This window comes from Bos taurus, chromosome X (assembly GCF_002263795.3).
Source record: "Bos taurus isolate L1 Dominette 01449 registration number 42190680 breed Hereford chromosome X, ARS-UCD2.0, whole genome shotgun sequence".
Classification (NCBI taxonomy): Eukaryota; Metazoa; Chordata; class Mammalia; order Artiodactyla; family Bovidae; genus Bos; species Bos taurus.
This window is the reverse complement of record NC_037357.1, coordinates 61,488,733-61,512,484: the sequence shown is the minus strand read 5'-3', so window position 1 is coordinate 61,512,484 and position 23,752 is coordinate 61,488,733.

Genomic DNA, 23,752 nt, shown 5'->3' with positions numbered 1-23,752 from the left:
TCTCCTCCTGCCCTCAATCTTTCCCAGAATCAAGGTCTTTTCAAATGAGTCAGTTCTTCACATCAGGTGGCCAAAGTATTGGAGCTTCAGCTTCAACATCAGTCCTTCCAATGAACACCCAAGACTGATCTCCTATGAACTTATTAACAAGTGCATAAGCCCTCAGAAGAGCTGGAATGAAAATGATTAGAGCAAGAATTAAGTTGATAAACAGTGCTAATAGCCTGAGCTATTTAAAACCTGCTTCAGGAAATAGTAAATTCTCATGATGGGAGGAGCTTCCCACACAAGCTAGATGGACAAACACTTAGCAGCTTAATGTAGGTTGTTTAATATGGTTTCTAAAATCCCACTAACCCAGAGATTCTGATTTAGTTGACTTATTTCAAATAGCCATTATGTGCTATTAAGATAAGCTCCTTTAAGAAAGAGAAGTAAGACACACTGTCAAGGAGAACACAGTCTAGTGGGGCAGTTAGCACAAACCCAGAAATGTAGAATGAAATGTGATAAGCGCTCATTTGGCATGGGAGCAAAGGAGACCTACACCTAACTCAAACTGGGAAGGGGAATTAAAAAGGTAAATTGGACATTTCTTAGAGGTGATGCCTAAATGAACCTTTGAAGGAAGAGTAAAAATTATCCAGGTGTTCCATTTATCTACTGCTATGTAACAAACTATCTCTAAAACTTTGAACAGGTATCTTATTATTTCATAATTTGGGTAACTACTTATCAACCGGGCTGGTTGGTAGGATGCAAGATATTTTCACATGCCTGGTACCTTGGAGGAGATGGCGTTAAAGACAGGTCTCAGCTAGAACCCTCCCTCTCTCCGTGAAGTTTCATGGCTTCGCCCTGAAAGGTAGATTCTTACAAGGTAACTCTGGGCTCCAAGAATGAGTGCTCTAAGAGATCAAGGTGAAGGCTGAAAAGTTATAGCTTAGCCTTGGAAGTCAGTAAGTATCACCTGCAATGCAATTTTTGGTTATACCTGGTCACTGTGAGTGGAGACACACAAGTGTGTAAATACTTGGATTGTTGTTTAGTCACTCGGTCATGTCCAACTCTTTGTGACCCCATGGACTGTAGCCTGCCAGGCTTCTCTGTCCATGGGATTTCCTAGGCAAGAATATTGGAGTGGGTTGCCATTTACTTCTCCTCAGGGTCTTCCTGACACAGAGGCTGAAGCCTTGTCTCCAGCACTGCAGGTGGATACTTTACTGCTGAGCTACCTGCAAGCCCAAATACTTGGGAGGTGCGGTTTATTGGAGGTCAGTGCAGCATCTGGTTACCACATAACGCTAAGAGGTTTGGGAAATTGATAGGATTCAATTTTCAGCTAGAACAGAGATCATGCACACAGACAAAGAGGCGAATAAGTCTAAATCCTGAGAAACAGCAGGCTGCCACATTACCAGCTCAGCAGTGTGTGAGCAGATGGGAGACTGGGCTAGGCCCCATTGCCTTGGCTTCCTGCCACCAGTTCCCACATCCTAGGTCCCACATAGATGACCTTAAAACCAGAAATGCGTGCTTCATTCAACAGCCTGTCAAAACAGGATGGACTATTACAAAGTTCAATGTGTGCAGAGACATCCCTCAGCCTTTTAAGGTTATTAAAAGGTGGGGGGAGTGGATACATGTATATGCATGGCTGAGTCTTTTTGCTGGCCACCTGAAACTATCACAAGATTCTTTTTTTTATTTTTAATTTATTTTTTTAATTGAAGGATAATTGCTTTACAGAATTGCTATCACAACATTGTTAATTGGCTATACCCTAATATAAAATAAAAAGTTTTTTTTTAAACCTAGCACTGAAGTAACATCCAGACAAAAATCCTGAGAATAAAGAATAAGCAGAGATATCAACAAGGACCCACTGTATAGCTCAGGGAACTCTCCTCAGTGTTATGAGGCAGCCTGGATAAGAAGGGGTGTTGGGGGAGAATGGATACATATAAATGTATGACTGAGTCTCTTTGCTGTCCACCTGAAAATGTCACAACATTGTTAATTGGCTATACTCCAATATAAAATAAAAAGTTTTAAGAAAAAGAATAGGCAGAGAGAGAAAATTCAAACAAGTGGCTGAGACTTATGAGGTATTATCAGATGCTTAAAAATGGGACATCTATGACAAACAGATGGAGAAAAGGGAAGCCTCCTACACTGTTGGTTGGAATGTAAATTGGTACAGTCACTGTGGAGAACAATATGGAGTTTCCTTAAAAACTAAAAATAGAGTTACCATATGATCCTACATACCCAGATCCTGCATACCATGTGATCCTGCAAGCCTAGATGGTATATTAAAAAGCAGAGACATTACTTTGCTGAAAAAGGTCTGTATAGTCAAAGCTATTTTTTTTTCCAGTAGTCATGTATGGATTAGAGAGTTGGACCATAAAGAAAGCTGAGTACTGAAGAATTGATGCTTTTGAAGTGTGGTGTTGGAGAAGACTCTTGAGAGTCCCTTGGACTGCAAGGAGATCCAACCAGTCTATTCTGAAGGAGATCAGCCCTGGGATTTCTTTGGAAGGAATGATGCTAAAGCTGAAACTCCAGTACTTTGGCCACCTCATGTGAAGAGTTGACTCATTGGAAAAGACTCTGATGCTGGGAGGGATTGGGGGCAGGAGGAGAAGGGGACGACAGAGGATGAGATGGCTGGATGGCATCACTGACTCGATGGACGTGAGTCTGAGTGAACTCTGGGAGTAGGTGATGGACAGGGAGGCCTGGCATGCTGCGATTCATGGGGTCACAAAGAGTCGGACACGACTGAGCGACTGATCTGATCTGATCTGATGGTAGTTCAATTTTCAGTTTTTTGAGGAACCTCCATACTGTTCTCCATAGTGGCTGCACCAATTTACATTCCCACTAACAGTATCTTAGGGTTTTCTTTTCTTCACATCCTCACCAACACTTGTTATTTCTTGCCTTTTTGATGACAGCCCTCCTAACAGGTATGAGGTGATATCATTAGTAAAAATGCAAATAAAAACTAGAATGAGGTATCACCTCATAAAAAAAAAGTTAAGTTGGTAAACTGGGTCTTTGCCATTTGCTTAAAAAATAAAATTGATATGAATGTATTTGATGCATCAAAAAAAAAAAAAAAATCCTGGAAAACACCAGAACAAGAATCAGTCTAGTGTTGTGGTCAAAGTTGCATGCTCTGGAGTTAGACTCTGGAACCAGTTATTATTCCCTAGTGTAGGCTTTATATTCTAGAACTGAGCTGTCCTAGAAGGCTATAAATTAAACTAAATTTATTAGTTAAATGAAGAACTCAATTCCGCAGTCTCATGGAAGGCACATTTCAAGTGCTCAATAGCCACATGTGGTTAATGGCTACTCTATTAGACAATGCAGATATAGAACTTGTCCATCACCACAGAAAGTTCTATTGAACAGCAATGTGCTAGAAGCTCTTTCAATTGACCATTATTTACTAATTTGCCATGTTAACTCTGTAAAACATATCAACTGATGCCCAAAACATACTGAAATTTAATGGATAACCACGTATTTCTTCACTCTCCAATTTAACTGTTTGCTTATCATCAACAAACATCAGTTTGTTGCTTATCATCAGTTTGCTTATCATCAGTTTGCTTATCATCAACAAACATCAGTTGTGTTTGTTCCCAAACCTGTGTATTCCAGTCTATATTGTAATTATATAACTTAGTTATATTTTTTAATATATAAAATGTGGATGGGAAAAGTCTTACTTCTATGTATATTGAATTGAATGCCTTATTAAGAGATTATAAAATAACAGAAGTAAAAACATTTAGAATTCTACTTCAAGAACTCCACCTTAAAGAGCATGAAACTGAAATGTCTTAAAATGCAATTGTAGGTGTGATTTATTAAAGGAAGATGAAGCTGAACTCCAAAAAACATAATCACTTATCAAATAATGGATAAATAAGCACACAAGATACCCTAAGTTAACATAAATAAATTTAGAAACATAATCAGATATTGTATGCTTCCTAATGGAAGTAAGTCTGGAAAAAAAAAATCAAACCTGTAGATCCAATCAAGTCTCCAGATCCAATTGACATTTTATGGGAAACACAGAGGACAAAAGAACTTGTTAGTCTATACCATGGGAATGCAATCATCAAAGTCTATACTGTGGGAAATTCTACAAGACAAACAACCTGGTTTCTTCAACACACTGCCAAGAAAAAGAATAGAGATTGTAGGGTAGGTGGTAGATTAAGAGACTTAAAAGAGCAACCAATCACAAGGTGTAGACCTTATTTGGATCCTAATTCATATATAGCATATACAATACATACTATTTTATGGAAATCTGTACAATGGCAGGATATTTGACATTAAAAGAACTGTTGTTAATATTATAGGTGAAATAATTGTATCATCATTATATTAAAAATGGTCTGCTTAGAGATTCATACAAAAATATTTACACGTGAAATATAACATGATGAATATGGAATTGCTTAAATATGGGAGGGGTTAGTGCATGGAGGTATGGATGGCACGCAATGAATTGATTATTATTTGGGGCTGGGTATATTGAGTACATAGAGATTCATTATACCATTCTATCTACTTTGTGTATATTCTAAAAGTCTTCATAACCCAAAGTTTAAAAAAGATAAAATAATATATCTATCATTTTTCTCACCAAATATTTCTACTGAGACCAATTGCAATAGTGTAAAATGAGGAAAATGAAAAGAAAGTAATAAAGATTAAGACAGTTGGTAATTATTTTCCATAATGTCCTCCTTTAGTATCAAACCAAATTTTTAAAAACACATTTTTCATGTCTCTGATTCAAACACGGGCCAAAGGCACTACATTCTGCCTACTAATTTATTTAGCACTAATATGGGGTTGCAAAAAGTTGGCCATGACTTAGCGACTAAACAAAAACAAAAACAATTCTGGAATCAACATTGATTCTAATCCCACATTTGCCACTAACTAACTACACTACCCTTGGACAAGATTCTTATCCTTAATAAACCTCAGCATCCTCATCTATCAAGTGGGGATAAAGATAAAATTATATATCATAAGGTCATTGTGAAGATTCAAGAAGATTATCCAATGTAACATATTTAGTTTGTTTGTGGCAAAGCCCATATTGGGAACTAATAGGACAATACAGTATGGAAATTGCAAATGAGAACAATATGGAGAGTAGTTTTTAAGGTCATACCAATGAATTTGGATTTATTTTATTATGTCAATTGTAAATGTTCTAAGAACTTGACTAAGTGAAAATGATGTCTGAGAAAATTGACTTAACTACTGCTCTTTGTGTAGGATGGGCCTGGTGGGACAGAAATAGAAGATAGTGAAATGGCTTAGTTGTTACAAGTTTTGTACAAAATCCTACATTATCTGGTGGCTATAAAAATGGAAATCCAGACATTACTGTGAATAGGTACTAAAGTTACAGGTAGCAAGGTAAGTCCTGAGTCCTGAATAGACTACTGATTATTGTAGAGCACCATCTTCAAACTAGAGTTGGACACAACTTAGCGACTAAACAACAAAAAATCACCTCAGATAGCTAGAGACACAAAGGAAAAAAGATGGAAAGGAAGATGGAGGAAATAAAGCAGACATCAATCTCAGGTTTTTAATTCTGTTTCCTATTTACTCACTTTATTCAGTGCTAATGCTAAAGATGTCAGAGGCTTAATGTAGATTCAGATAAATGTGAAAAGTATCAATTGAAATTTAATATGACCTAATTGCTTGAGACAGAGGTAAGGTTCAGGAAAATGTCCAATACAGTTTCCTGTTGATGCTGAAACAAATTTTTCTCTGGCCACTCTCAACTTGCTTATAACTCCCAGCTGTGAACCAAAAAGGAAGGTAGTTAATTGCTCACAAAGGGAACTACAAGAAAATCTAAAAGTCACAGCTTTCACCGTTACTCAACAAGAGAGATTTTTTTTTTTTTTCCGAGTAAGTAATGTTCTTTATAAATTTATAATTTTTTAAGCAAACTTTCTTGGACCAGAGCAGTGATAAATGCGTTTAAGACTCATTCTTTCCTAACTGCAACCATCCCCAATGTTATTTTTCACTGTAAAACTAAGCAATACTTAAGCTTTTCTTAAACCATAAAGCTAGTCTTACAATGTTCAATTGGGTAGCTCGGAGGTTTCCCTTGGGCTACTTCATCACTGTTTCTCCTGATCAGCTAATTAAAATGAAGCTCAAAAAAGACAAGCTTTCCACATCTGGACTCCCAAGAGAAGACAGCCGGAGATTGGGTGTTCAGTCCCTGCCAAGCTTCCTGACTTTAGGTGATTGGAACAAATCACTTACATTTGTACCACCAGTATACCTATTTTAAACAGAAAGTCTATTAATCTGAAAGCATCATGGGACTTGATTTTTCAAACTGATTTCTTCGAGGAAAATGAATTCTGGGAACATTAAGCACTGTTATATGACACAGAAAAAGATTTAACCACACAACAAAAGAAAAAGAAGGCTTGATTTTGTTGAAAGGACTATATAACCTTTAAAATGAGGAATTTGGAGCCTACAAAATGTCTCCTCTCAAACAGATTTCTTCTTGTATTTGATCACTTTCTCAGCTATATACATTTATAGCATATTCAAGTGTAAACCAGACCACTGAGACAATAAATCCATTCACAATTCACAGACTGTCCACATCCCTGAAAAAAACCCCCGTTGCCAAAAATAAATAGGAACAATCTCTGCATCGCTCTGAATCCCATAAGGAAGTATTCTCAAAAGTTGCTTTCTGTCTTCTTTTTTTAAAAAACAGTAACACCTTATTAATTTAGACCTGTAACACTTCATCACTTGTTTTGTAAATCCTGCCCCCACATAGTTTTTTGTTTTGTTTTTAATGTATTAAATGTATAAGCCTGCTATGTGAACATACCAACACCAGGTGGCAGTTGTATGCCATGGCCTCCAAGGTTTGAGTTATAAGGTGTAAACAGAGACTTGTTTGATTGCCATCGACATTCTTTGGAACCTTGTTCGTAGCAAAAGTACATTATAAACTGAAATAATAACTAAATCTTAAAATAACATTTTAGAGAAAATGTCAGTCTTAAGTTCAGGATGCAATTTTATTCAACATCTCCTAACATATTTTACTCTAACAGGAATGCTAGTCCTCATATTATCACCTGCACCTTCCTGATTTTTTTACCATCTTGTTGTGCACATTCCCATTGACTTAGTCAGGCATGCTATAGCTGCCCTGCCCTCTTGTGCATGTGCTGGTGTGCTCAGTCACTTCAGACGTGTCTGTCTCTTTGCAACCCTATGGACTGTAGCCCACCAGGGTCCTCTGTCTATGGGATTCTCCAGGCAAGAATACTGGAGTGGGTAGCCATTTCCTCCTCTGGGGGATCTTCCTGACCCAGCGATTGGTACCAGATCTCCCACATTGGCAGGCACATTCTTTACCACTAGTGCCACCTGGGTGTCTCTCTCCTGGATCTCATAGTTGCCAGATTTCAGTCAACCCTGCATGCTTACGTTTTTAAATGATCTTCATAAATTCATCTATTCATCCCTTTTGCCACTACAGTTACTTTCAGAACTCACCACTTTGTGCTTCTATCATGCTGACGCTATTATTCCACCTAATTAAAGAAAACAGCAATTTCTGTGGTCTCTTCATCTCCCTGGATTCTTATTGAAAAGAATGTACTCTTCTCAACTGCTGGAGCTGACTGAAGTTTAGCAAAAATAGCAACTAAAAATAGGCAACCCCACTCCTGAGCATATATCCAAAGAAAAACAAGATCCTAAAGGATGCATGCATCTCAGTGTTCACTGCAACATTGTTCCCAGTAGCCAACACATGGAAACACTCTAAATGTCCATCCACAGATGGATGGATAAAGCAGGTGTGGTACATATATACAATGGACTATTACTCAGCCAATGAAAAGATTATCATACTAAGTGAAGTAAGTCAGAAATGGAGAAATATGGTATGACATGCCTTACATGTGGAATCTAAAAAGAAATAATACAAATGAACTTTACAAAGAAACAAAGCAGAAAGAGACTCACAGACTTAGAGAACAAATTTATGATTGCTGGGGGGAAGGGATAGTTAGGGAATTTGGGATGGACATGTACACAGTGTTATATTTAAAATGCATAACCAACAAGGACTTACTGTATAGCACATGAAACTCTGGTCAATATTATGTGACAGTCTGGATGGAAGGGGGCTTCAGGGGAGAATGGATGCATGTATATGTATGGCTGAGTCCCTTCACTATTCACTTGAAACTATCACAACATTGTTAATCAGCTATACTTCAATACAAAATAAGAAATTTAAAAAACAAGCAAATTTTTTTTAAAAAAGGCAAATAACTCAATTCCAAAATAGCTGAAGGACATTGATAGATATTTCTCCAAAGAAAATATAGAAATGGCCAATAAGCACATGAAAAGATATTCCACATGATTAGATGTTAGAGAAACACAAGTTTAAACTACAGTGAGATACCACTTCACATTCATTAGGATGGCTACAATTTAAAAAAAAAAAAAAAAACGGAAAGTAAGCTTTGTCAAGGATGTGGAGAAATTGGAACTTTTATGCATCGTTGCTTGAAATGTAAAACAGTGCAGAGCGTTAGTCGCTCAGTCATGTCCAGCTCCTTGCAATGCCGTGGATTGTAGCCCATCATTCCCTTCTCCAGGGGTATTCCTGACCAAGGGATTGAACCTAGGTCTCCTGCAATGCAGGCTGATTCTTTACCATCTGAGCTATCAGGGAAGCCCACTACCAGTATTCTTGCCTGGAGAATTTCATGGACAGAGGAGCCTGAGAGGCTACAGTCAATGGGGTGGCAAAGAGTCAGAGACAACTAAGCAACTAACTTTCACTTTATTTACTAGCTAGATAAGAATGTTAGGATAGACAAGTTATCTAGTTAATGCTTAAAATAGTGCAACAACTGTAGAAAATACAATGGTTTCTCTGTTAAATAAAAATTACTACATGAATCAGCAATCCTAGATTTATACCCCCAAAACATTGAAACCAGAGACTTAAACAGACATTTGTACACACATTTTTATAGTAACATTATTCACAATAGCCAAAAGGTGAAACTACTCAAGTTTTCATCAATAGATGAATGATAAACAAAAAGAGGTGTGTGTGGATATATATATATATATATATATATATATATATGTATATACGTAAAATGCAATATTATTGAACCATAAAAAATAATTAAATTCTGATAGATGCTACAACACAAATGAATCTTGAAGACACTATGCTAAATGAAATAAGCCAGACATAAAATGACAAATACTGTACAATTCCGTGTATATAAGTTACCTAGGGGCTTCCCAGGTGGTGTTAGCATTAAAGAACCTGCCTGTCAATGCAAAAGACCTAAGAGATACAGGTTCGATCCTTGAGTCGAGAAGATCCCCTGGAAGAGGGCATGGCAACCTATTCAGTATTCTTGCCTGGGAATCTCATGGACAGAGGAGTCTGGCAGGTTACAAAGGGTCAGACAAGACTGAAGCAACTTAGCACGCACACAAGATACCTAGAGCAGTCAAATTCATAGAGACAGAGAGTAGAATGGTGGTTGTCAGGGATCTGGGGTAGGGAAAATAAGGAGTTAATGTTTAATCCAGTTTCAGATTGAGAAGATGAACAAGTCTAGAAATGAATGGTGGTGGTGGTAGCAATGTGAATGTACTATAGAACTGTACAATGGTTACAGTGGTAAGTTTTAATGGTGATGTGTAGATTTTCCTACAATAAAAATCATTCTGTCTAGCTCTAAACCCCAACATAAAAGAAACATTAAGCCTTTCTTGTTAGTTACTGACTTCCCAATAATTTTTAAGACTGATATTTGCATATATGTGAAAAACCTTTAAGATAAAATAATCATATGAGAAAATGGTTGTTTTTCCACCATGAACAAAACATCTGTAAACTCAGGAAATTTGGCATAATATAAATTTTCTGCAAATAAAAACAAAGAAAAGCTTTTTGTTTTTAAAAAAATAAAAGTGCCCATTGGCCACCTGCTGATAATGAAAGCCTAAATAGGCATTGCCTCAATTTAGACAGTCTGCCATCAAATGAGAAACTTGGAATAAAGGAAATAAGAAGCAGAGCTTTACCTCGCTGTATCATAAATCTATTAATTCAGAACTTGAGATAATTCTACCCAGGTTAAGCCAATATTGACATTGAAGTGTCTAGTAAGTAATTTATTCTCATTAATGCAAACAAGAGGTAGAATTAATCAATGTAAGAGAACAACCAATTTTAATTTTTTTAGCATATTTATGGTCTTCATGGAAAAGAATGTTACTAATTAAAAGTGGCTGCCCGACAGTTAATTTTTTCCATAAATGCCAGTATTTAGGATTGTTCATTATGTAATATAACTCTGTTTATCCTGTGTGTTCTTCTCATCTATCTGAAACTTTTGTTTTGCTATTTCTCTGGCACAATGGAGTATCTGACCTCTCTGATAATTATCTAACCACTGCAGAGGAACCAGTGTACCCTATTCCTTAGTTCCAACTTCTCTAGCCCATCACTCAGGCAGAGGAAGGAATCTGAATTATCTCCACATCATGAATATTGTATTAATACTGCCTACTACTGTTTGGGCATCTAGTTTATGAGAGCACTGCGCTAGTGCTTCTTCTGTGTTATTTCTAATTCTAAAAACTTTGGGAGATAGACACTGGAATCTCTATTTTAGAGGTTGGGGAACTGAGGCAATAACACTGATGTATCTTTGATCAAGGCCACAGAGCTATTAAGTGGTCCAGCAAGGTTTCTAACACAAGTCCTTTAGCATCAAAGCCTGTGTGACCTTTCTGATACTGTGCAGCCTTCAAAACATCATTTATTACCGTCAGACAAGGTATATGAGGGTTTGAACTAGTTCTGAAGGAACAAAGATGCATTCTTTGCAAAGAATGTATAATTTGAGCTTACCCTTCAAGTGGCCTTGTGCTTTTCTTCTTTTTCTTTCCCCCTAATTTAGTGCAGTGAGAATGTGAAAGCCTTATAGCTCAAAGGTCCCTCTGTGTCTATAATCTTTAGTTCCCAGGTTAATGTTAGCATGTCTCTAGGGATAGTTTTCTTCCTGATGACCTTGGCAGGAAGTTAACCCCCTCATCAACCCAGTATGTACACTACACCAAAACATGAGAGGACCTTCATTTTTTGCTCCAAAATATCTCTTTATATAATCTCCAGAGCCCAGCCAAGGCAGTTTAGAGGGTAAAGCAAATATCTTCTGAGACAGTAGAGAAGAAAAGTTTCCAGGAAGTCAGGGATCTGAGGTTGTCCTCTGCCCTACTGTTGATGTACAAGCAAAGGAATCAAGAACAGATAAGGAAGTAGCAGATAAGGGAGTTTCCAGCGTAGTCTAAAACAAAGTAACAAAGAAAAGATAAGATATTTGCAGGAAAAATAACCTTTGGATGTCCAAAAAGCTAGGTAGCCTTTGACAAAATTGTGAAGGAGGTTGTCTGTTTTCTCTTTTACTCCCTCTGCATTCATTTCTCCTCCTATCATTCTGCTTCTCCCCACTATGTAGTCCCAGAGCTCATAAATACCTGTTGAATAAATGCATGTCCAAGCCTGCTACCATGGGCCTGCCTCTTCTTTCACACTCCCTTAACGTATTTCATGTTCCATAGCATCTATACTACCCAAGATAAAACTTGCTCCATCTTTTAACTTATTCTCATTTAGGAGCTCCAATTAAACTCCCTTGGTCCATTTATCTAGCAAAGATGTTGATGGCGAGTCTTGATTGAATGGATTACCCTTACCAGATTACACACTTGTATTTTGATAGGACTTTTCAAAACCTTAGGGCTGTCTTTCCCTCTAAGTTATCTCTTCTGCTTTTTCTACTTGTGAACCTATAAATTCCATCATGCTGTTTTTATGACCTCTCCAACAGCAGCAATGAGAAAGCTTTGACTGTGCAAGATAAAGGACTAATGTGCATAAAAGAGCAGGCATTTGTTTGTAAACATTAATGGAACATTGCTTACAAGCTTAGTACTCCATAACTTGAGGGAGCTTACAGTTTAGCTGGAAGACAAAATTAACACATATGAAAAGGCAAAAAACATAACCAAAATATGATGTCCTTCCTGTGTTTGACTATCTGGGAACACCTATAATTCAAGTGATCTGACACTAGCAGAGGTAGGAGGGCTGAGAGAAAAAAAACAAGAGCAGTAGTATATGGCAAAAATAATTACATGGTGGAGGGTAAAAGAAGCAGCAACAGGGTCACAAATATATTATGAAAACAAGGCCATACCCCTAGCATGCTGCTGCTGCTGCTGCTAAGTCGCTTCAGTCGTGTCCGACTCTGTGCGACCACATAGACGGCAGCCCACCAGGCTCCTCCGTCCCTGGGATTCTCCAGACAAGAGTACTGGAGTGGGGTGCCATTACCTTCTCCTACCCCTAGCATATACACCCATCAATCCCAATGTGTGCTGGATTGTTCCAGTAGTGAGGGTCCAGGCTTTGGGGAATACATGGATGAAACACTATTTAGTAAATACCTCCTGAAAACTATTTTTCATCATTTCCCTGTGAACACATTGAAAATAGGATTGATAGCATTTTAATTTATTCTGTGTCTAATATCCAGATGGTAAGTTCAGCAATGGCAAAAAGCAACTTCCTTAGGTTAAAGCTCTAAAATCAGGGCTTGGGAATGGAATCTTCAGAAGGTTATTTAAAAGCAGTACTTGGAGCAGTAGTTCTCAATCAAGGTCAGAGTTAGAAGCTACTGGGGAAAGGGACACTTTTCTTTTTATCTCCAAACTATGGGCATAGAAAGAACACCTGCTTGCATCTTCCTAAATATGGAAATGATAGTAAAATACTTCTGTTTTCAACTAACTTGAATTGCTGTCACATTTAGGTTAAATATTTATTTCCATATTACTTTCCTCTTTCTGTTCATCTTACAGCACTGATATCATTCACATGAGGAAAATCTTCAATATATACTTTCCTACTGATTGGTTTATTCTGGAAGAGATCCCAACCGTTAGGAAAATTTTTAGTAGAAACCGAGAATTTCCTAACTCCAAGGTCTGTTTCAGAAAGCTGTCTCTTTCTTTTTGAATCTGTCATTGTTTTTTTTTTTTTTTTTAATTTAGTGAGTGATCTTTTTTCTGTGACCACTTGTTTAGAATTTTCCAGTTCTCCTGGGCTATGATTTTTTTTCTTCCCTGAATTACATTGCTTTTCCCCTTCTTTTATTTATTTATTTTTAACTTTTTTGTATATTGAAATAAAGCCAATTAACAATGTTGTGATAGTTTCAAGTCCATAGCAGAAGGACTCAGTTGTTCATAAACCTGTATCCATTCTCCCCCAAACTCCTCTCCCCTTCAGGCTGCCATATAATATTGTACAGAGTTCCCTGTGCTATACAGTAGGTTTTTGTTGTTTATCTATTTCAAATATAGCAGTGTGTATATATCGATCCAAACTCCCTAACTGTCCTTTCACCCCATCCTTCCCCTCAGCAACCATAAGTTCATTCTCAAAAAAATTTCTCTGAACTAACTTTGCCACATTTACTAAGAGATTCAGTGGGTGTAAACCACAGTTCCCATTAAATGAAGATAAGATATTGATTAGAAAGGAAGGGGATATTGTTGAATTCCCTGAGAGAGCAAAAGGAAGGGAAAAAGAAAAGTGGAATAACAAACTGTCCACCCATGAACATACACACAACGTGACTAAGGAAATTTATAGAATTACAAATGTGGCCTACACAGGTATATAACTTTAAGTACCCTTGACATATTCCAAAGTTAGTTGTAGAAAATTTTTTCAGTAAGACTTTCCTTTGATCATCCTATTTAATTAAAACCCTACTCCTACTACCCACCCCACACCCTATACCATTTCCTTGTTGTATTGTCTTCCATGGAACTTTTCAATACATATTTTGTAATACATATGTTATTTATTTACTTCATTTGTTATCTTTTTGGCCCACAAGTATGGAAGTTCCAGAAGAACAAAAGTCATGTTTTTCAAATTCAGTTAGGTTCAGTCACTCAGTCGTGTCCAACTCTTTGCGATCCCAAGAATCGCAGCACGCCAGGCCTCCCTGTCCATCACCAACTCCTGGAGTTCACTCAGACTCATATCCATCGAATCGGTGATGCCATCCAGCCATCTCATCCTCTGGCGTCCCCTTCTCCTCCTGCCCCCAATCCCTCCCAGCATCAGAGTCTTTTCCAATGAGTCAACTCTTCACATGAGGTGCCCAATGTACTGGAGTTTCAGCTTTAGCATCATTCCTTCCAAAGAAATCCCAGGGCTGATCTCCTTCAGAATGGACTGGTTGGATCTCCTTGCAGTCCAAGGGACTCTCAAGAGTCTTCTCCAACACCACAGTTCAAAAGCATCAATTCTTTGGCGCTCAGCCTTCTTCACAGTCCAACTCTAACATCCATACATGACCACAGGAAAAACCATAGCCTTAACTAGATGGACCTTTGTTGGCAAAGTAATGTCTCTGCTTTTGAATATGCTATCTAGGTTGGTCATAACTTTCCTTCCAAGGAGTAAGTGTCTTTTAATTTCACGGCTGCAGTCACCATCTGCAATGATTTTGGAGCCCAGAAAAATAAAGTCTGGCACTGTTTCCACTGTTTCCCCATCTATTCCCCATGAAGTGATGGGACCGGATGCCATGATCTTCGTTTTCTGAATGTTGAGCTTTAAGCCAACTTTTTCACTCTCCACTTTCACTTTCATCAAGAGGCTTTTTAGTTCCTCTTCACTTTCGGCCATAAGGGTGGTGTTATCTGCATATCTGAGGTTATTGATATTTCTCCCGGCAATCTTGATTCCAGCTTGTGTTTCTTCCAGCCCAGCGTTTTTCATGATGTACTCTGCATATAAGTTAAATAAGCAGGGTGACAATATTAATTTGTCAAATTAATCACTGTTAAAAGATAATTTCCCCCCAAATGGTAAAATCATGATTCTCACACAGAGATAAAAATAAATACATGTTAAGGATTTTACTTAAGTCACTAATGAGGAAACTGGTAAGATTTAACAACCAGTTGACTGTAGAATCCAATATTCCTGATCTGATGTGCAAATAGAGGCAAGACTGCTTGAAAGAATTAGATTTGTTTACCCTATAGACAAAATTAGATTTGTCTACCCTATAGACAAAAGATGGCTGCATGGGCGCAGGAGGGCCTAGAGGAGCTATTCCATGTTCAAGGTCAGGAGGAGCGGTAGTGAGGAGATACCCCTCGTCCAAGGTAAGGAGCAGTGGCTGCGCTTTGCTGGAGCAGCTGTGAAGAGATACCCCACGTCCAGTATAAGAGAAACCCAAGTAAGATGGTAGGTGTTGACAGAGGGCATCAGAGGGCAGACACACTGAAACCATAATCACAGAAAGCTAGTCAATCTAATCACACTAGGACCACAGCCTTGTCTAACTCAATGAAATTAAGCCATGCTTGTGGGGCCACCTAAGATGGGCCCGTCATGGTGGAGACGGCTGACAGAATGTGGTCCACTGGAGAAGGGAATGGCAAACCACTTCAGTATTCTTGCCTTGAGAACCTCATGAACAGTATGAAAAGGCAAAATGATAGGATACTGAAAAAGGAACTCCCCAGGTCAGTAGGTACCAAATATGCTACTGGGGATCAGTGGAGAAATAACTCCAGAAAGAATAAAGGGATGGAGCCAAAGCAAAAACAATACCCAGTTGTGGATGTGACTGGTCATAGAAGCAAGGTCCGATGCTGTAAAGAGCAATATTGCATAAGAACCTGGAATGTCAGGTCCATGAATCAAGGCAAATTGGAAGTGGTCAAACAGGAGATGGCAAGAGTGAATGTCGACATTCTAGGAATCAGCGAACTAAAATGGACTGGAGTGGGTGAATTTAACTCAGATGACCATTATATCTACTACTGCAGGCAGGAGTCCCTTAGAAGAAATGGAGTAGCCATCATGGTCAACAAAAGAGTCCAAAATGCGGTACTTGGATGCAATCTCAAAAATGACAGAATGACCTCTGTTCATTTCCAAGGCAAACCATGCAATATCACAGTAATCCAAGTCTATGCCCCAACCAGTAACACTGAAGAAGCTGAAGTTGAACGGTTCTATGAAGACCTACAAGACTTCCTAGAATTAACACCCAAAAAAGATGTCCTTTACTTTATAGGGGACTGGAATGCAAAAGTAGGAAGTCAAGAAACACCTGGAATAACAGGCAAATTTGGCCTTGGAATACGGAAGGAAGCAGGGCAAAGGCTAATAGAGTTTTGCCATGAGAATGCATTGGTCATAGCAAACACCCTCTTCCAACAACACAAGAGAAGACTCTACACATGGACGTCACCAGATGGCCAACACGGAAATCAGATTGATTATATTCTTTGCAGCCAAAGATGGAGAAGCTCTATACAGTCAACAAAAACAAGACCAGAAGCTGACTGTGGCTCAGATCATGAACTCCATATTGCCAAATTCAGACTTAAGTTGAAGAAAGTAAGGAAAACCACTAGACCATTTAGGTATGACCTAAATCAAATCCCCTATGATTATACAGTGGAAGTGAGAAATAGATTTAAGGGACTAGATCTGATAGAGTGCCTGATGAACTATAAACAGAGGTTCATGACATTGTACAGGAGACAGGGATCAAGATCATCCCCATGGTCCCCATGGGGACCCCATCCCCATCCATGCCCATGGAAAAGAAATGCAAAAAAGCAAAATGGCAGTCTGAGGAGGCCTGACAAATAGCTGTGAAAAGAAGAGAAGTGAAAAGCAAAGGAAAAAAGGAAAGATATAAGCATCTGAATGCAGAGTTCCAAAGAATAGCAAAAAGAGATAAGAAAGCCTTCCACAGAGAACAGTGAAAAGAAATAGAGGAAAACAACAGAACGGGAAAGACTAGAGATCTCTTCAAGAAAATTAGAGATATCAAGGGAACATTTCATGTAAAGATGGGCTCGATAAAGGACAGAAATGGTATGGACCTAACAGAAGCAGAAGATATTAAGAAGAGATGGCAAGAATACACAGAAGAACTGTACAAAAAAGATGTTCACGACCAAGATAATCACGATGGTGTTATCATTCACCTAGAGCCAGACATCCTGGAATGTAAAGTCAAGTGGGCTTTAGAACGTATCACTATGTACAAAGCTAGTGGAGGTGATGGAATTCCAGTTGAGCTATTTCAAATCCTGAAAGATGATGCTGTGAAAGTGCTGCACTCAATATGCCAGCAAATTTGGAAAACTCAGCAGTGGCCACAGGAAAGGTCAGTTTTCATTCCAATCTTGAAGAAAGGCAATGCCAAAGAGTGCTCAAACTACCACACAATTGCACTCATCTCACACACTAGTAAAGTAATGCTCAAAATTCTCCAAGCCAGGCTTCAGCAATACGTGAACTGTGAACTTCCAGATGTTCAAGCTGGTTTTAGAAAAGGCAGAGGAACCAGAGATCAAATTGCCAACATCCGCTGGATCACTGAAAAAGCAAGAGAGTTCCAGAAAAACATCTATTTCAGCTTTATTGACTATGCCAAAGCCTTTGACTGTGTGGATCACAATAAACTGTGGAAAGTTCTGAAAGAGATGGGAATACCAGACCACCTGACCTGCCTCTTGAGAAACCTATATGCAGGTCAGGAAGCAACAGTTAGAACTGGACATGGAACAACAGACTGGTTCCAAATTGGGAAAGGAGTATGTCAAGGCTGTATATTGTCACCCTGTTTATTTAAGTTGTATGCAGAGTACATCATGAGAAACGCTGGGCTGGAAGAAACACAAGCTAGAATCAAGATTGCCGAGAGAAATATCAATAACCTCAGATATGCAGATAACACCACCCTTACGGCCGAAAGTGAAGAGGAACTAAAAAGCCTCTTGATGAAAGTGAAAGTGGAGAGTGAAAAAGTTGGCTTAAAGCTCAACATTCAGAAAACGAAGATCATGGCATCTGGTCCCATCACTTCATGGGAAATAGATGGGGAAACAGTGGAAACAATGTCAAACTTTATTTTTTCTGGGCTCCAAAATCACTGCAGATGATGACTGTAGCCATGAAATTAAAAGACGCTTGCTCCTTGGAAGGAAAGTTATGACCAACCTAGATAGCATATTCAAAAGCAGAGACATTACTTTGCCAACAAAGGTCCATCTAGTCAAGGCTGTGGTTTTTCCTGTGGTCATGTATGGATGTGAGAGTTGGACTGTGAAGAAAGCTGAGAGCCGAAGAATTGATGTTTTTGAACTGTGGTGTTGGAGAAGACTCTTGAGAGTCCCTTGGACTGCAAGGAGATCCAACCAGTCCATTCTGAAGGAGATCAGCCCTGGGATTTCTTTGGAAGGAATGATGCTAAAGGTGAAACTCCAATACTTTGGCCACCTCATGCGAGGAGTTGACTCATTGGAAAAGACTCTGATGCTGGGAGGGATTGGGGGCAGGAGGAGAAGGGGATGACAGAGGATGAGGTGGCTGGATGGCATCACCGACTTGATGGACGTGAGTTTGAGTGAACTCCAGGAGTTGGTGATGGACAGGGAGGCCTGGCGTGCTGCAATTCATGGGGTTGCAAAGAGTCGGACATGACTGAGCAACTGAACTGAACTGAACTGAACTCTATAGACAAAACATCTATAGACAAGAAATCTTTTGCACTGTTATCAGTTATCTCCAGAGTTGTAAACAGTTTCCACCCAAGCAGTAATAGACAAATCTAATTCTCTCAATTTTAGGGATAATTCAATATGCCAGCAAGTTTGGAAAACTCAGCAGTGGCCACAGGACTGAAAAAGGTCAGTTTTCATTCAATCCCAAAGAAAGGCAATGCCAAAGAATGCTCAAACTACTGCACAATTGCACTCATCTCACACACTGGCAAAATAATGATCAAAATTCTCCAAGCCTGGCTTCAACAGTACGTGAACCATGAACTTCCAGATGTTCAAGCTGGATTCAGAAAAAGCAGAGGAACCAGAGATCAAATTGTCAACATCAGCTGGATCATCAAAAAAGCAAAAGAGTTCCAGAAAAAACTTCTACTTCTGCTTTATACACTATGCCAAAGCCTTTGACTCTGTGGATCACAATAAACTGTAGAACATTCTTAAAGAGATGGGAATATCAGACCACCTGACCTGCCTCTTGAGAAATCTGTATGCAGGTCAGGAAGCAACAGTTAGAACTGGACATGGAACAACAGACTGGTTCCAAATAGGGAAAGGAGTACCTCAAGGCTGTATATCGTCATATTGCTTATTTAACTTATATGCAGAGTACATCATGAGAAATGCTGCACTGGATGAAGCACAAGCTGGAATCAAGATTGCTGGGAGAAATATCTATAATCTCAGAAACGCAAATGGCACCACCCTTATCAAACAAAGATCATGGCATCCGGTCCCATCACTTCATGGCAAATAGATGAAGAAACAGTGGAAACAGAGAGAGACTTTATTTTTGGAGGTCTAAAATCACTGCGAATGGTGAGTGCAGCCATGAAATTAAAAGACGCTTACTCCTTGGAATAAAATTATGACCAAGCTACACAGCATATTAAAAAGCAGAGACATTACTTTGCCAACAAAGATCCATCTAGTCACGGCTATTGTTTTTCCAGTAGTCATGTATGGATGTGAGAGTTGGACTATAAGGAAAGCTGAGCACCAAAGAATTCATGCTTTTGAACTGTGGTGTTGGAGAAGACTCTTGAGAATCCCTGGACTGCAAGGAGATCCAACCAATCCATCCTAAAGGAAATCAGTCCTGAATGTTCATTGGAAGGACTGATGTTGAAGCTGAAACTCCAATACTTTGGCCACCTGATGCGAAGAGCTGACTCATTTGAAAAGTCCCTGATGCTGGGAAAGATTGAAGGAAGTAGGAGAAGCAGATGACAGAGGATGAGATGGTTGGATAGCATCACCGACTCAGTGGATATGAGTTTGAGTAAACTCCAACAGTTGGAGATGGACAGGGAGGCCTGGCGTTTTACAGTCCATGGGGCCGCAAATAGTTGGACACGACTGAGTGACTGAACTGAACTGAACTGAACTGAAGGTTTGCTATGGACTTTGCCGTCTTCCACTGAAACACAAGAATTCTCTCAACATCACAGCAGTGCCTAGCAGAGTGCCTGGCACGTAGAACACTTTAGAAGGCAGCACAAGGGCCAGTATTACCAACATGAATCTAATTCTCCAAATCATAAACATATTCATCATCCCAGATTGCCCTTTCTCCTGCTGTCCTCCTTCTATATCCCATCAGTCACTGTCTCCCATCATTTCTACCATCTGATAATCTATTTTCTTGCATGAAAAAAACGTCTATTCTATTAAAAAAATCTCATCAGGTATTTTCATGTTTAAAACCCATGCCCTCAGAATAAATTCTGAAGTAATTTGAAACCTAAGGACCTTTACTTCTGGGTGGTAAGTAAGTAAGTGTTAGTCACTCAGTTGTCCCCAACTCTTTACAACCCCATGGACTGCAGCCCACCAGGCTCCTCTGTCCTTGAGATTTTCCAGGCAATGATACTGGAGTGGGTCACCATTTCCTTTTCCAGGGGATCTTCCCAACCCAGGGATTGAACCTGGGTCTCCTGCACTGCAGGCAGATTCTTTACCTGCTCAGCTACAAGGGAAGCCTGGTTTAATCCCTAAGATGTGCCCAACTCTTGCAACCCCATGGGCTACAGCCCGCTGGACTCCTTTGTGTATGGGATTTTCCAAGGAAGAATACTGCAGTGGGTTGCCATTTCCTACTCCAGGGTATCTTCCCAAGCTAGGTATCAAAATTCCATCTCCTGAATCTCCTGTGTTGCAGGTGGTCTGCATTGCATGAGGATTCTTTACTGCTGAGCCACTAGGGAAGCCAGCTTACTTCTAGGTACCTCTAACAAAGGTCTTCCCCGCTGGCTCAGACAGTAAGAATCTCCTGCCTACACTGCAGGAGATCTGGGTTTGATCCCTGAGTGGAGAAGATCCCCTGGAGAAGGGAATAGCTACCCACTCCAGTATTCTTGCCTGGAGAATTCTTTGGACATAGGAGCCTGGTGGGCTACAGTCTATAAGGTCACAAAGAGTTGGACACAACTGAGTAACTAACACACACTCACACATACACACCTCTAACAAAACAGAATGGTACAAAAATGTCATCAACAAATCACCAATTCAGCATAGTTGTTCACACATAATGGATGCTCAGTAATTATTTGATAGATGAATTAATTCACAGAATTACTCAAGGAAGATCCTATAACTCATCTTTCCCCTGCATTTTTTATTATAATTCATTCTATAAACACATCTTCTTTTACCTTTTCCATTTGGTACTCAGACTTCATTAAAAAAATAATAATTGGATTCTATGAAAAGCTTTATCCTGAATCTAAGGCACAAGAATGTTAAAATTATAGTTAACTTCTCCAGTCTGACAGTCTTACCTAATTATACACACCAATTCCATGCCCAAGGGAGTCTAGACAGTACTGCCAAAGCTCTGATTGTTGCAAGAAAAGTTAAGAGCCAATATAATGGTTCTGTAGATGAAGAAACTGTTTCTTTTTTTTCTTTTTTTAACTTTGCATAAATTAACTTGAGCTGGCTAGAATGGATGGCCTTTCTGCCTTCACTGTATTTTGTGGTATTTTATTCTCTTTGAAGGAAGGCTGATGTCTAAAGAAATCTTCAGAATCAAAGGCTAAGGTGCAGCTTAGTTCTGTGGTGATATTCTCTCTAAGAGCTCATGTTTTTTGTCAGCAGCAGGTCCTTATAGTTACCATGTATAAGAGCTTCCAGGGAAAAGAAAATGTCAAATCAAAATGTACTTTTTGAATTGACATTCAGAAGCCCATCACTGTTATTACAGTGAAATGCAGGATTTAATACTTAACAAACTAAAAGCACTGTAGTAGAACCCTTTTGAAATGCTGAGAGTGAGTGAAGTGCCTTGCTATCCTTCCAGCCTTCCCCAAAGATACTTGTATTTCCCCACTAGGTAACCAGGTCCTTCATGTAGTAGCCATAAAAGGTCTGCCCTCCTTGCGATAGATAAATGGGAATACAAAGGCAAGGAATAAGCCTACTCATTGGAATAGCTTATGGTTAATAACTACATCTATACTTTACTTGCTATGAATCTGTCTTATCATTTGTCTTCTTCTTTTGAAATCCAAGTACAGTACAAGGGAAAAAATCCTGTTAGATTCAGGTCAATCAAGGTTTCACTCTAATAGAATTAATAAAATGTGGTGACTTTGAGCTGAGAAAAAAAAAATTGGGGATATTCAGTTCAGTGAGCCTGTAATATTGATTTAATGACCTGTTTGAATGGGTCACACTAATTGAACTAAACTGGACTGTTTACAAGAGCAGCTGGTAGTGAAAATAATGTGTCCTGTATCCTACCAAAGTAGACAACACAGCTCATTTTACTTATTGTTTAGAATTGGCTTGCATTAACTCCATTTTGGATAGACATTAATTTTTTATTTTACTTCATTTTGTATTTGTATGCCCTTCTGTATATGACAAGGTAAATTAACTCCCAATGGAACATTAGCATAATAAATAAAAAGGTGATAAGGTGAAGTCTCTCTTATCTTGATCACTCCAAAATTTCAGTTTTAATTTCTGTTGATAGTTCTGGGAGAAAGTGGTTCTTTGTGCTAACATAAAAATCATATTTTGGCAGGTGTCATATTTAAGATATATACTAATTGCTTAAGGTATACCATGGGAATGTTTTTGAATGTAGAGGAAGATGGGAAGTATTAACACATCCTTTTTGAGGTTTTAATTGTAAACATTTGAACCATGCCAAAATGCCATTTCAACTGTGTTGTTTTGGCCCAAACAAAATTAGTTGACAAATTAAAAGAGACCATTAAGGTCATGTCACTATTGCTTAATGGTCATTAACCATCTATTGTTTTGCCTAAATGTTTTTCCCTCCTAGCCTCTATAAGATAGCATCTATAAGATACTATTAAAATACAGAATCGTATTTTGAATATCAATGTGTGAACATTTATTATCAACTTACCCTGTAAGTATTACCCATATGAATCATTTCCTAGTTGAATAACTTGACATCTATTTGAGGAAGTTAAATAAATATTCATAAGCAATAAACCTCAGTATAAAACAAAGAATAATCAGATATCAGAGAAAGGCAGTTGGAAAGGCATCAGAGAAGAGATGGAATCCTCAGCAAGACCTAGAAAGGCCCAGTTGTTGATAGGTAAAGGAAAGTGAGGGTGGCTTAGTGGTAAAGAATCCGCCTGCCAATGCAGGAGATGTGGGTTCCATCACCGGGTTGGAAAGATCCCCTGGAGAAGGAAATGGCAACCCACTCTGGTATTCTTGCCTGGGAAATCCCATGGACAGAGTAGCCTGGCAGGCTACAGTCTATGGGGCTGCAAAAGAGTCGGACATAGTGACTAACCAACAACAAAAACCAGTATTCTTGCCTGGAGAATCCCGTGGACAGAGGAGCCTGGCAGGTTGCCATCCATGGGGTTGCAGAGTTGGACATGACTTCAGGACTGAGCATGCACACAGCCTGATACTGGTACTCATCCCTTTGCATTCCATATCAAAGCTTGAAAACTGGATATTTACTGCA